This window comes from Schistocerca serialis, chromosome 5 (genome assembly GCF_023864345.2).
Source record: "Schistocerca serialis cubense isolate TAMUIC-IGC-003099 chromosome 5, iqSchSeri2.2, whole genome shotgun sequence".
Classification (NCBI taxonomy): domain Eukaryota; kingdom Metazoa; phylum Arthropoda; class Insecta; order Orthoptera; family Acrididae; genus Schistocerca; species Schistocerca serialis.
Window position 1 is genome coordinate 11,966,375 of NC_064642.1, and position 16,387 is coordinate 11,982,761.

At 39.0% G+C, this 16,387-nt stretch overlaps 1 pseudogene; it reads left to right on the forward strand.

Annotated features, from left to right (window-relative positions):
- The first annotated feature begins 15,920 nt into the window (after window positions 1–15,920).
- LOC126482738 (5S ribosomal RNA) lies at window positions 15,921–16,038 on the forward strand (annotated as a pseudogene).
- The last annotated feature ends 349 nt before the right edge of the window (window positions 16,039–16,387 follow it).

Sequence of the window (16,387 nt, forward strand, 5' to 3'; positions counted from 1 at the left end):
ATAGAGATTTGTGAATACCAAACGTGCTTTAAAGTCGACCGCAAACCCAAAGGTAATTCTGTTTTAAAAAATCTAATTTTTACCTGTTATTATAACTTTTATTAATGTACCTCAAGTCGCCACCTGATATGCCTTTCACAATGCGTTTTAACCAGTGTCTGATCGTTAGCATTACAACAGTATGGAGTTTAACAGCCGGCCGTTGTGGCCGAGCGGTTCTAGGACCTTCAGTTCGGAACCTCGCTGCTATTACGTTGCAGGTTCGAATCCTGCCTCGGGCATGGATGTGTGTGCTGTCCTTAGGTTAGTTAGGTTTAAATAGTTCTATGGGACTGATGACCTCAGGTGTTAAGTCCCATAGTGGTCAGAGCCATTTGAACCACTTTTGGAGTTTAAAAAACAATAGTACTAGGAACAAGTTGTATTCTTTACAATTCTAGTCGTATTTTCTTAAAAGTTCCGCTGTAAATTTCGAATTAAAATTCATGATATTAAAATTTCAGCTACAAAGGTGTCCCAAAATTAAATTTTTAACCGATCGTATTAATAGGTTGACACTGACATTCTTAAACCACTAAAATAAGAGACAATTAAAAGATATTAAAAAAATTAGATTAGTTAAAGTAGTGAATATCTTATAAACATTTAGGTCACTAACGATTACGGTATGTTAGTCTCACATTTTGATTATTACATGCTCTTGATCCATGATACATTAAAACCATTACTGCATGTAAAATTAAAAATATAAGCCATCTGTGAAAAAGATATATTTTGACCATAAGCTGGTTAATACTGTTGATACTAATAATAAATACTAACAATAATAAAAAATAATGAATGGTAGTAAAAGAAGAGAAATAATAATAAACAAAAATAAATAATAAATAGTAACAATAAAAATGGCTCTGAGCACTATGGGACTTAACTTCTAAGGTCATCAGTCTCCTAGAACTTAGAACTACTTAAACCTAACTAACCTAAAGACATCACACACATCCATGCCCGAGGCAGGATTCGAACCTGCGACCGTAGTGGTCGCGCGGTTCCAGACTGAAGCGCCTAGAACCGCTCCGCCACAACGGCCGGCGTTTATTATTCGCGCTAATGAAAAAATGCAGAAAATGGAGTTTAGGAGACGTGGAGGGACAGAGCGTTCGGAAAGGTGAAGTTTGCATTTCAAGACAGCATTTGTTAGGTTCGTCCTGATTTCTGGGGCCATTTTCACCTTAACGGCGATGCAAGCGCACCTGTGCCAGGTGAAAAGCGTTTGGAGAATTCGTATTGTAGTCACATGTAGATGGAAACAGACTCCTCTGTTTTACTATCCAGCTGTTGGTGGTGTTCATTGTATAAGTGACGAAAGAGCTTCGAAATTAACTGTTCGGCTGAAAGAGTTGGCTACACAGGGTGATTCTGCTAAAAGAGGACGAACTGCAAATGGAGATAAGGAGGTACACACAAAGGGAGGTACACACACTTGACAGTTTCCAGTAACAGCGCTAGCACGAGAGAGCCAGCACGGGATAATCCAGCCGACCGTGTGGAACATTCTCCATGACAACGTGTAACGCAGCAAGTTAGTACGATGTGACATTCCCCTTGTTTTTTAAAACCAAGTTAGGAACAAAGATTGATTTCATTAGCATTTGAAGCCATTCCGAAGTTATCAGTGCATAAAAATCAATTAATTAGACTTCTGTTTTGAAAACTTTAGTCACAAAAATCGGTCAAGATTGTTATTTGATTATATTTTGCCGTGTGAGTGCGTGAGAATGATTGGTAGAATGTATGTGAGACATCGTTAAAATTTAATATTTCATTTTACCTAAAACCTTGTACAAAAGAACAGTGGGAAAGTTATATTGCAACCACGATTCAGGTGACGTATGTCAGTGTGTTTCGTTTATTTTGATTAAACAAAATACAAGAATTTCAAGTTTTGATGACATTAATGACTAGCAAATTAGTGATTGTATAAGGCAATATTTGCCGCGAGAATGATCTGGAAGGAACGTTCTGATTGTTCGTTTACATCAACAGCCAATCAGAATCACGCAGTTCCTGCACGAAACGAGGAGTGGGCATATAGGAGAGTAGCTCAAGAAGAGTCGCTTACTAGCCGGTCTACGGACAACACGATGTCAGACCGCTCCTTAAAAATACTACGTAAGATGGGGAAATAGTGAGCTAATTTCGGTTCGAACATATCGTGACTGAAGCGACTGGAGTTTCGAACATTTTAATGAAAGCTTGGTGTTTCTAAGTTAAATAGTTTGAGAGATATGAGTGCGGGAACTTTATGGTCGTAGTAACAACTCCGAGTGGCGTGTTTCCTGCTCCGTACGGAATATTTTGGCGAGCACCTCTGAAACGACCGAATGTTTAGCTCGCGAATAGGTGTGGGTCTGTGACTGGTAGAACGTGAAAATTAGTCGGGTAGGACTTACTAAAATTCTGGTTCCTTTACAAGTGAATATTTGTTATGCAGACAGTGAACTTTGAATGATAACGTTTCACCATCTTAATTAGTAGTAATTAGTCATTTCCTATGGTTCAACATGAATGAAAAGCAGAGTTAATCAAATTTTAAATGCTTTTCTGCAAGTAGACTAAAGATCCCGAACGCTTGATTTTTTAATCATGAACTTTCAGGAACTGACTTTCAACTAGAGTAACGGGGCCTCTGTGTGGTAGGTATTAGGTGGTGGTTTCATCAGCGCTGATTTACACTGCCTAGCACGTATCTGCTACCACATAGTGAAGGGACATCGGCAAGAATCCTATCAATCATTCTCACTCACGCACACAGCAAATTGTAATAAAATAACAATTCTGACCGATTTTTGTGTTACGTAAAGGACAGTGACTAAAGTTTTAAGAAGGAAATTCTAATTAATCTCGCGGTCGCTTTCTCGCTTCCCGAGTAGGAGGTCCCGGGTTCGATTCCCGGCGGGGTCAGAGATTTTCACCTGCCTCGAGATGACTGGATTTTTGTGTTGTCCTCATCATCTGATCATCATTCATGAAAGTGGCGAGGTTGGACTGACCAAAGGCTGGGAATTTGTATGGGCGCTGGTAACCGCGCAGTGGAGCGCCCCACAAACCAAACATCATCATCATCATCATCATCATCATCATCAAGGTAAGTTGTGGTAAGGTCTCATGGGACCAAACTGCTGAGATGATCGGTCCCTAAGCTTAGACATTACTTTAACTTAAACTACCTTACGCTAAGAACTACACACACATCCATGCCCGTGGGAGGATTCGAACCTCCGACGGGGGAAGCCGTGCGGACCATGACTAGACGCCCAAGACAACGCGGCTATCACGCGCGGCTGCCGAGGTAGGTGGACTGAACGATAGCTTTAACAAATACGGAGACGACCGACGTCGCCCCGTCGCAAACTGCCAGTAACCATATCACCTATAACACGTTCAGGTCTCATTGCCTTCTGAATGGTCTCCGAGGTGAGGCTTTTGTCTGTGTTTCGTCGCTCCTGCCACATTCTATTTACAAATCACGCCACCATTACGAGGGGACTATCACCAGTCTTCGCAACATCTGGAAGTAGGCTGTTTAGGTTTTTTTTATTGGTAACGCCATAATTTTCTTTCCAAGGACTTGGTAATTTCTTTTGTAGAAACAGTTGTGGTGCACCACTTTAATTACATAGACATTAAGATGTGATTATACATTCCCCTTATCTGAATTGTTATCTTTAGTGTAATATTTTTTCTGCTTGAGCTATGTCATGTTTAGACATAAGTTATTGCATTTGCTGCTGCTGTTTGCCAGGCATAGTGCTACAAAATTTCGCTTTGTATTACTCTGTTAAGCTAGTTTTACTATTGATTTATTTTTCTTGTTGCTGCACATTGGCTCATATTAGTTGTAATGTTGCATTGCTTGGTAATTTAGATTTACCGTAGCTTGCTTTGACAATTTCCATTTTTTTTCATTGCTGTTGGTATTAATTGTTTTATGCTGCTGCATTGCCTCGTCCCTTAGTTTAGCATCTGAGCTCAGTAGATTTAAGTTAGATTAAGAGGGGGGATACTGTATAAGAAACTAACTATGAAGAATAGGGAAAGAATGCATTGAGAAGTTATATGAAACAGATTTGGCAAAAATGAGTATTGTGCACTGAGAAATAATTATTTTGAAAGAAATATGAATAGAATACAGAAAGTAGGTATAGATAGGACTTTTTGGGAATAATGATGAATGAAGGGAGATCTCCAAGAAGTAAAGAAAGTTTTGTTTGCCAAATGCTGCAGTAAGACAAACCCTGTCCTTTCCTTTTGTGTCATCCCTCTATGTGTTTGTGTACCCTTGTGTATTTGTGTTTTTCCTGTCTTTATGTGTTTAGCTGATGAGAGCTATGTTGTAGAATTTTTCTAGTACTAAGCTACATTCACTATGATGCGGAATACTGTTATCCTCAAATATAATTTGCATTTATAATATGTTATTTACTTTGTAAAGATGTTTAGACATTATTTATCTGTTCTGTTTTGTTGCTCATGTGTGAAGTTAATGTTTCAAAAGTTATTTTGATCTTTCACGTATGTACTTAAGTCATAATTCCTGTGACACTGATGTATATGTTATTTCTATTCTTTTGCAAAGCCTATATTACTACAAATGTCATATGCATTGTTATGTTCTTTAATGATGTATTTTGTACCTTTGTTATTGTATTCTTATGTTATAAAATTGTAATTGACACCAGTTCATCAAATTAAATAACTTGTAAGATAAATTTCACTGCACAGGTTTTTGTTGGTCATAGTAATGCACATTATGTGAGAAATTGGGACTGTTAGTGTTTGCACGTATGTTAATATTTCAGCATGGGACTCGTTAACAGCATTGCTGGTTCTAAGGACAATTAGAAAAAAAACTTTGTGAGTGCACAAGTGGTGGTTTATGGACTTGCTATATTGTCCGCAAGACTCTTCGATGGTGATTGTGCACCTGCACAGTTGCAACAGATGGCTGCTGGCCGTCTCTACAAGGACTACAGTGGTCTGCATCTTTGATGGCCCACCAATGCCATTATCTCTACAAGGACTATAGTGGGTCTGCATCTTTGATGGCCCACCGATACTGTAATCTCTACCAGGACTACAGTGGCTCTACTCTGTGATGACCTACCTACCAATATTCTTCAAAACTTCGACTGACTCTGCTGTGGGTTTCCTCTGTTGTGGCCCGTTACCTGTCTGCATGTCAAAAGTCAGCACCGTCTTTCCGTTGGAAGGACAACACTACTTCTTCAAGACTGCATGGAAATCCGCTACTTCTGTGAGCATTCTCTTTTACTGCTCACACTTTTGAGAAAAAAAAACCACTGCAATTTTACTGTGATGAATGATCAGGACTGTCTTTATGGACTGTGAGAAAATTTCAGCTTTTGAACAACATTGTATCAATAAGTGTGTGCATTTGATATCTTTGTTATTGTAATTATGAAAAATTTTATCAAATCATTATTGGACACGGCCGAAAACAATTTGTAAAATTTTTTGTGGGGAGCATGGGGGCTATGGGAGTAGGCTGTTTATGTTTTTTATTGGTAACGCCACGTAGCGCTCTATATGAAAATCACTGGCTGTGATGTGTGCAGTATGTAGCTGGTTTGCATTGTTGTTGTCTATTGTAGTGTTGAGCAGCTGGATGTTAACAGCGCGTAGCGTTACGCAGTTGGAGGTGAGCCGCCAGCAGTGATGAATGTGGGGAGAGAAATGGCGGAGTTTTGAAATTTGTAAGACTGGATGCCATGAACTGCTATATATATTATGAGTTTTGATGACTATTAAGGTAAATACATTGTTTGTTCTCTATTAAAATCTTTCATTTGCTATCTATGCCTTTCAGTAGTTAGTGCCTTCCGTAGTTTGAATCTTTTATTTAGCTGGCAGTAGTGGCGCTCGCTGTATTGCAGTAGTTCGAGTAACGAAGATTTTTGTGAGGTAAGTGATTTGTGAAACGTATAAGTTAATTTAGTCAGGGCCATTCTCTTATACGGATTACTGAAAGTCAGATTGCGTTGCGCCAAAAATATTGTGTGTCAGTTTAAGCACAGTCTTGTCTAATTTGTCTAAGGGGAAGTTTCATATGTCGACCCTTAGCCGAGGATACCTCACTGGAATCTTCTGATTTTTTTCTTGTAGTTTGTGTAATTAGTGTAGCTATTGTTTATTGCTAGCGCGTAATTGTAGAGAGATTCTCCATTGTGGTTGCAGTCTTTCATTGTTGTTGTGGCATGCATGTAGATTTGCACCAAGTATTTCGCAGCTGCATTTGCAATTAACTAGATATTAGTTTCAGTGCTATGTTAATGTGTCTTCTTATTTTGCCCTTCAAATTGTGCTTTCTGTGTTGTCGTGTGAAAGTAAACTGAGAAATGACAGTGAAGACGAAAGCAGTGTGTTAGCGCCACCGTGTAATGAATTAACTAATGTTCAAACTAGTGATCTGGTAATTGTGCATAGGGAAATGGAGCTGGCGGCAAATAATGGCGTAGACAGTGAAACAATTAGTGAACAGGGAAGCATTATCGATCGATCGGCAACAGCTCGCCTCAGGAATCCGAAATGACAGGACACAATCTCGCAAATACTGTAGATTCAAGTTTTGGGTCCTCACCGTTTTCTCAAATAAGTCAAGACACATTTTCTGCTTGTCACAATGTGAATGTTGCCGGTGCAAATTCACTGCCGAAAAGCACTGAGGAACATGTTTCAGACACCAGTGCATTGTTATTACAATTAATACAACAAATGGGACAAACGCAGCAAAAGCTTCAAAAGTTAGACACAATGGAACAAAATCTTCGAAAGTTAGACACAGTGGAACAAAATCAGAGTCAAACACAGCAAAAGCTTCAAAAGTTAGACACAATGGAACAACACCAGAGAAAACCACAGCAACAGTTAGACACAGTGGAACAAAATCGGAGTCAAACACAGCAAAAGCTTCAAAAGTTAGACACCACACTTGAACAAACACGTGAAGATTTAAGTACTGAGTTACATAACATTGAATCGAAATATCAAAAAGTCTGTAATGAAGTAAAACACCAATTTGTGAGCATTTTCAACCTATTTTTTCGCGGCATGAAAATGCATTACAGAATCACGAAGCAGCCATAAAAGAACTGCAAACCATTGTTCATGAAAATCACGACACCTTGCAAGCTAAAATTGACTCAATTGCATGTACCGATTCGGTTACGCAACTTGCAAAAACTCAGGAAAACTTAAAGGACACAGTAGATACTCTGAAACTTGGTTCAGAAAAACACACTGAGGAAATAAGTACACTATCGGAGAAAGTAGCCGAACTTTCGGATCAGTTCACTAACTTATCTACAAAGGTAGATGATGATCTGAATGACACAAGACCTGTAGCCATCACTGACACAGAAGAGTATGAACTAATTAAGAAATTCAAACAAAATCAGAATCAAATTAATACGCAACACCAAAGAGAAATCCAGGAAGTACAAGATCAGCTGACACAGGTAATACAAGAATTACGTATTTCAAAGGACACTCGCGCCCCAACACGGGAAGAGGGACTTAAAAATACGGAACAACCACATAATAATAACAGGACACTTCGGAAATTATGAAAGAAATTGGCAAGCCACACCGAATATTGAGATGGAACCGTCGAAACGACGTAACAATGACCAACATACGACTCGCCGACATGATGATTTTGACTATAAGCTGTTCATTACTACACGTAAATTCAAAACATTTAAGAATTCTGGCAGCGACATTCATCCACAAGCATGGCTCCATCAACTCTCTCATTGTTTTCCTCCCAACTGGTCGTTAGAACACAGATTAGAATTTATGTGTGGCTACTTAGAGAATGAACCAGCTGTAAGAATGCGATCGGTCATTCACGATTGTCACAGTGAAGGAGAGTTTTATCATGCCTTCCTCTCAGCATATTGGTCTCAAGCTACACAAGGCCGAGTAAAACATAGCATCATAATGATGAAACATTTCGAACTATCCGAATTTTCCAGTCTTGTGAAATATTTTGAAGACATGTTGCACATGAATCAGTAACTGTCAAACCCATACAGCCCCTCAGAACTCATGCGCATTTGCTTAAACAAACTACCTGAACATTTACGACATATTATTTTGGCAGGACGTTGCAAAGACGACATTGAAGATTTTCAGGGACTCTTACAGGAATTAGAAATTGACACTGACAATCGCGGAACGCGAAAACAGGAACACAACAATTACAGATCACATCCGTCGCAATTCCGCGATGAAGAAAATAATAACTGGACACGACAAGGCTATTCTCACAACACAAATCGTGACCAAAACAGACACCACCCGTATGACAACCGTTGGAAGAGTAGTAATAATTACAGAGAAAGTTCGCATTTCTGTAGTAATGAATATGACAGAGACAATCATAGAAACAGACAATATGGTAACCAGAAGTATTATTATCAAGGGAGATTGAATAATTTCAGATGCAACATTTCAGCGCGCAGTTACGATTCAGGGAGAAATTCTTCACCACGTGACCGACAAGAAAGAAACTGTGGAATCTACCGACATGACGACATACGATATAATCATAACGACAGACCTGAATTTTATCAGAACTGGCGGGATTCAAACATAGCAGGGCACTCTCGACAAGGTGAATTTGTACAAGTTAGGTCTCCTAATCCTAATAACGATGCGCGCCAACAAAGAGACAGACAATGACTCGCACAGCAGGCAGCCGCGTGCGCCAGCTGGCTCAGAGAAAATAACATAGATGCTAACCTTGAGAAAAATTTGAGCATTCTTAGCTGATGTACCATATACCACATGATAATTGCGTTGAAGTTGAAACTCTGCGTACTAGAAAGAGTAAAGGATTGCACCACATTTCATATGTAAAACCGTTTATTGAGAGATAATCTGCTTTTGAACTTAGTCTTTGCTATAAAACTTTTCACTTCACGTTACTAGTATGCTTTGTCAGACATAGAAACTGTTAACATGTAACAATGTTTGAAGTTAAATATCCAGTCAAGAACCTAGGGAACTTATTTAGACAAGTAATTACAAATGCATTGTTATGCTGTGTTATTGTGTGTGTACATTTTTGCTTGTTAGTTGCACGATTATGTAACGACTACAAGGCTTACATACTTAGAACGTATACCAGGACTGCTAATGAGATTTTACTGCAACATTTTGGTTTACTTGAAAATACATTATGGATTTAAAGTGCTTTCTGAGCGATACCAGGTGACACAGTGGTTTGTTTATTTGACAGCTACATGACTATATCATGACGCTACTAATGGGTGACACAATTTACATTGTTGCTTTTGCGGTGTATCTGTTTTATATCTGCACAGTTTTTCTGAATTATTCTGGAAAGGAAAACATGTTTTAGTAGTAACTTTTGTGGTATAGCTACAATGAGACAGCCTTTTCTGTAGCACAACAATATGTTACAGTACAGTACTTACTTCATCACGGCAATAAGCGTAACAACTACGATATCTATATGCATAGCAATTCACTTTGTTTATTATGAGGTAAGTACATTGACTTCTACAGAATTTTGCTTACAGACGACGATAATTGCGACACTAGCTACATTTTTATCCTTAAGTAATGACAGAGATTATCTTACAACAAGACGGACACTTTAACGCTACAGTACACGTATTTGAGTGATTAATTTTGTACTTAAAACATTTATTTTTAAAGATATTTGAAGTACAATGATACAAAGGTTTTCCGTGATACATTTCATTCCATTGCTGTAATCTGTAACACCTGAGGGTATAATTACATTAATCCTCAGGGGGGTACACACTTACTTTGTGTACCATGTGTGTGGCAAGCACAAGGAGCCCTAGCTAATATAGTATTTGCTTATACAACTTTACACATCGGTACCATATTTCTCCAACACAGAATTACACAGCTATCTGCTTATTTAACAGAGAAACAAAATTTTTTTATGTCAGTGACACATTTTTACGCAATTACTCAGTTGGATAATGTCACACTTATGAAATTGTATTTTGTCTGTACTTCGTGAACTGTTCATATTTTTTCGGAACCATTGTGATAAAATGAGAGCTTAGAATGATGTATTTGGTAAGGGATCATGATTTTTTAAGTACATTTGAGGTAGATGACTTTATTGAGGGTCTTGAAATTATTGAAAGAAGCTGCGATGATTCTGAGATGTGATTGATCTGTTATGATGTTATTTTTACGACGACGATGTGTATTACACTGTTGAGGTATGTTTATGATCAATAAGATGATGCTACCATAAATGAGGAATTTGATTATGCTACGTATTTATTTTGATGAAATATTGAAGAAGTGTCAACGAATACATATATGAATAATGAGTAGTGGTTAGGGACTCTGATTTGTGGAAAAGGATGTTGGAAACCAAGAATCGTACTTTAAGAGCTATGAAATGTGTGTAAATGGGCGAATGTATCATAATGCCAACGAAAACTTTTTGAACACTGTTATATTTATAGGATTTTGTTTCTACACACTTGTAACGCAAATTCTCAACCTGTGAAAATATTTTTATTTGAGACTGTCACTGTAGCGGAAACTAATGTCGTAAATATTTCAGTAAGAAAGGTAAGCGACCTTGACGTAATGCGTTTTGGGTGCCCAGCTGAGAGATAGTCGTCTGACAAAAGAAAGCCATTAGGTGGAAAAAAAGAGGCCATAATCCTCGCTATTGACATTTCTTTGTAGAAAGCATCGCAAATACGACACGCTCAAACTTGAAAACATATGATTATACTGTGGAGCTTTTAATTTATGATATTTACTAAAATGCCTAATGAAATGATGAGAAATATTTTTATGTCTGTACACCTGATTATGACTACTATCTTCCTAGTTGAGAGATTTTTTTACTACCTTATGAAATGCCATATGGCTAATGAATGATGTTTCATGCCTTCCTTTGTACATATTTGCTCATTTTCTTTAATATCTAGTTTCTAGCTGCACTGCAGCATTGGTTAATATAAAATTTAATAGATGTACTAATATCACTATTTTCTGTCTACAGACCCAGTAAAGAATACGTTTCTGATAAACTTTCTTAGAAAAGACAGCACAAATAGACATTTCCCTTCACAGGAATTGCATAAATACTTTTTTTAATGACTTGGTAATTTCTTTTCTAGAATAAATAGTGATGAATCACTCTAGTATTAAGATGTGACATAGGTATTAGACATAGCCATCTTTAGTGTAATATTTTTTCTGCTTGAGCTTTGTCATGTTTAGATATAAGTTATTGCATTTGCTGCTGCTGTTTGCCAGGCATAGTGTTACTGAATTTGACTTTGTATTACTCTGTTAAGTCAGTTTTACTACGAATTTATTTTTCTTGTTTGCTGCACATTAACTTATTTGAGTTGTAATATTGCAATTGCTTTGCCAATTACCATTTTTTTGTCATTGCTGTTTGTGTTAATTGTTTTGCGCTGCTCCATTACCTCGTCCCTTAGTTTAGCATCTGAGCTCAGTAGATTTAACTTAGATTAAGATGGGGTAGACTATATATGAGAACGAGTTGTGATGAATTGGATGAAATGCATTGAGAAGCGATAAGAAAATGGTTTGACAAAAAAGGCTTTTGAAAGGGGATATGAACAAAAATTAGGGTTTAGGGACAACAGGTTTAGGTACGATTTTCTTGGAAATAAATGATGAGGTAAGATAATGGAAAATAAATTATGAGCTAAGAAATATGTGAACATACAAATACAGAAAGCATGCTTGGATAGGATTTTCTTTGGTGGAAACAAATGTTGAGATAAGACGAAAGATCTATGGAATGACGTTTTGGGTAGGACTGCAGTACCTTTCCTCTTGTGTTATTCTGCTATGTGTTTGTGTACTCTTGTATATTTGTGTTTTTCCTGTCTTTATGTGTTTATGTGATATGAGTTATGTTGTGGAATTTTTCTAATAATATGTTTTTTTCTTTGTAAAGATGCTTAGACATTATTTATTCTGTTTTGTTTTAATGCTCATGTGTGAAGTTGATGTTTCAAAAGTTATTCTGATCTTTTATGTATGTACTTATGTCATAATTCCTGTAACACTGATGTATCTCTTTATTTCTATTCTTTTGTAAAGCCTGTACTACTACAAATTTATCTGTATTGTTATGTTCTTTAATGATGTATTTTGTACCTTTGTTATTGTATTCTTATGTTATAAAATTGTAATTGACACCAGTTCATCAAATTAAGTAACTTGTACGTTACATTTCACTGCACATGTGTCTGGTGGTCATAGTAATGCACAATATGTGAGAAGTTGGGACTGTTAGTGTTTGCACGTATGCTAATATTTCAGCATGGGACTCGTTAACAGCATTTCTGGTTCTAAGGACAATTAGAAAAAAACTTTGTGAGTGTAAAGTGGTGGTTTATGGATTTGCTATATTGTCCGCAAGACTCTTCGATGGTGATTCTGCACCTGCACAGTCGCAACAGATGGCTGCTGGCTGTCTCTACAAGGACTACAGTGGGTCTGCATCTTTGATGGCCCACCAGTACCATTATCTCTACAAGGACTGCAGTGGGTCTGCACGTTTGATGGCCCACCAATCCCATACTCTCTACCAAGACTACAGTGGGTCTGCTCTGTGATGACCTACCTACCAGTATTCTTAAAACTTCGACTGACTCTGCTGTGGGTATGCTCTGTTGTGGCCCATTACCTGTCTGCATGTCAAGAGTCAGCTCTGTCTTTCCGTTGGAAGGACAACACTACATCTTCAAGACTGCATGGAAATCCACTACTTCCGTGTGCATTTTCTTTTACTGGTCACACTTCGAAAAAATCTACAATTTTACTGTGATGAATGATCAGGACAGTCTTTATGGACTGTGAGAAAATTTTAGCTTTTGACCAACATTGTATCGCTAAGTGTGTGCATTTGATATCTTTGTTATTGTAATTATGAAAAATTTCTTCAAATCATTTTAGGCCACTGCCCAAAACAATTTGTAAAATTTTTTTGTGGGGAGCATGTGGGCTATGTAAGTAGGCTGTTTAGGTTCTTATATTGGTAACGCCACGTAGCGCTCTATATGATAATCACTGGCTGTGTTGTGTGCAGTCTGTGGCTAGTTTGCATTGTTGTCTGCCATTGTAGTGTTGGGCAGCGGCAGCTGGATGTTAACAGCGCGTAGCGTTGTGCAGTTGGAGGTGAGCCGCCAGACGTGGTGGATGTGGGGAGAGAGATGGCGGAGTTTTGAAATTTGTAAGACTGGATATCATGAACTGCTATATATATTATGACTATTTAGGTAAATACATTGTTTGTTCTCTATTAAAATCTTTCATTTGCTAACTATATCTATCAGTAGTTAGTGGCTTCTGTAGTTTGAATCTTTTATTTAGCTGGCAGTAGTGGCGCTCGCTGTATTGCAGTAGTTCGAGTAACGAAGATTTTTGTGAGGTAAGTGATTTGTGAAACGTATAGGTTAATTTAGTCAGGGCCATTCTCTTGTAGGGATTACTGAAAGTCAGATTGCGTTGCGCCAAAAATATTGTGTGTCAGTTTAAGCACAGTCTTGTATCATTTTTCTAAGGGGATGTTACAACGTTGTTTCAATATCATACTGGATGATTATGTGCACACACATGGGAAGTCAAAGAGAATTCTTTCCAGTCAAGCAGCTATCATTTCATCCCCTAGCTGGACGCCAGAGCTGGAAAAACAACGGATCCAGGTAACCTTCCCCACACTTTGAATTCCACAATGGAGTCTAGTGGGATGGTATTGAAATGTTTGGACATGTTATTTCACATAAAGGGTTTCGACAAGCTAAATTCCTGGGTTCAGTAGTTGCTAGATTAGAGAGTTACCTCACCAGAGTGTATGAGAGATCAATATAAGCAGGATCGCCGAACAGAACCGGTAGTTTTCAATTAGATCTGAATTAACTGAGACTTCGATTGACACTGAGACCAGGTCCTCCACCGACATTGATTCGTTATTACGGGTGAACAGCTCTTATTTTGCGTCAATAAATGCTGCCGTGCTGACCAAAAAAAAAAAAAAAATGAGCTCGAGAGAGGTGACTATCTCAGTGCATAAGTTCGTCTTGCCAGATATGAGAGTTACGCTTTACCGCCCAGGAACTACTAACAACTGCGCAGCACATGTGCTCTTGGAATGTTGTAGGTGCGGTATTTGCTGTGTAGACAGGTTTCACTCTTATGGATATCAGGTGAGAAACTTTGTACTTGATGAACCGGATCCCATTTTAAGGAATTCACCAGTGCACTTAAGCAGTACCATCCTGAAGGTCTTCTTCGCTATGTATATTCTCGATCTTCCATTTCGAAAAGCAAGGGAAGTGTGCGCCACAAATGAAACTTCCTGACAGATTAAAACTGAGTGCCGAAGTGAGAGTCGAACTCGGGACATTTGCCTTTCGCGCGCAACAAACATGAGCCGATCAGTCAAACATTTTTGTCCTGTCCTACAGGAACACCTTCATGCTCGTAATTCCACAAACGTTGAGCGGTCACTGTAGGAACAGTATACAGACGCTAAAGGATCGCGATCAGTGAGGAGGACAAATTTACAACCACGATTGTAGCCTGTTTCATACAGTGTTAATACGTAACAGTTGCTGAAAATTGTCCTTTCTCTGGAATCCCCTGATTGCTCTACTGAACAGCAAACTTTGAAACTCTGTTAATGTTGGCATAAGTAACGACCCTTTGTGTGTTTGAAAACTGATTGGTACTTTGTGAAGTCGGAGGAATACAATTAATGACTTGTTATTGGCAGCAAATAAGGCATTCACGTGACGTTTCGTCCGTGAATGTTTTTTGAATTTGCACATGTTTGTTTTGTAGAGTGCTTTACATTTTACCATTAAGTACTGCGTTACGCTTGAGTGTCTGCTGTTTTTGTCGGTTGAGCTTTTCACAGTAATTAGATGTGTGATGCGACAGAAACAATCACCTCCTTCGTGGTTTGCTCCGCAGCGTGAGCAAAATTGTAATTTAGAATTGCTGTTTTCTTCGAATAGCGTGCAGTCCCTGTGATTTCCGGCTCTGAGCGAGATGTTTAGTTTGCCGTGTCAGCTGTTGACTAATAATGAATAAGTAAGATGGAAGGTACTAAGCTGGGTGCTGGTGCTGTAATGGTGTAATGATCTAAGTTATGGTTTGTGACTGTCCAGTTGCTAGCGCAGTACTGTTTGTGTTTAGGTACCTCTCTCCAGAATAGCTTGCAATTCCACAAGTGAAAAGGTGAGAAAAGTACCCTGTTCACTATCGGCTGCCCACGCTATTGGTGAATGTACACGACATGCTGGAGGAAGTGGTGCAGAAGCAGGAAGACGTCTGCGTTCGGGAGAGCTGAGAGGCTCCAGGCGAATCGTTGTACCTGTGTGATGGTGGCCTCTTACGGCGATTCTCATATACCTCTTTATGGGTACGCAGTATACACTCCAAGGAAACATATGATGCACCTGAAAGGAAATATCCATGTGGAATGGAAATCAGTAGATGTAATGTACAAGTGTTTGCTATCCCAAAAAATATGTGATAGTTTATTCAAGAGACAAACCTTTACAAACTGAACAAGTCATTGAGTGGCTGGCCTACCTCTGGCCTTTATGCAAGCAGTTACGCCGGTTGGCATTGATTAATATAGTTGATGGACGTCCTCCTGAAGGATATCGTACCAAATTCTGTCCGACTGGCGCGTTAGATCAACAAAATCTCGAGCTGGTTAAATGGCGCTGCCCATAATACCCAAACGTTATCCACTGGAAGACATACGGTAACCGTGCTGGCCAAGTTAGATTTTGGCAAGCACCAAGACTAGCAGTGGAAACGGCCTTGCCGCAGTGGATACACCGGTTCCCGTGAGATCACCGAAGTTAAGCGCTGTCGGGCATGGTCGGAATTTGGATGGGTGACCATCCAGGCCGCCATGTGCTGTTGCCATTTTTCGGGGTGCACTCAGGCTCGTGATGCCAATTGAGGAGCTACTCGACCGAATAGTAGCGGCCTCGGTCAAGAATACCATCTTATGACCAGAAGACCGGTGTGGTGACCCCACTGAGGATGACACGGCGGTCTGATGGTCCCCGTAGGGCTGCAATATAAGCCCATGGTGGTTTGCCAAGGAGGGCAACAAAACGAGGTGTAGAATAACGTCGATGTACTGCTTGGCAATAAGGGCAATGCAGGTAGCGACCATAGGCGTCCTGCTATGAAATGAAATGCCACCCCACACCATCACTCCTCTTTGTCGGACCATAAGGCAGGCGACAGCCAGATTGGTATCCCTCCA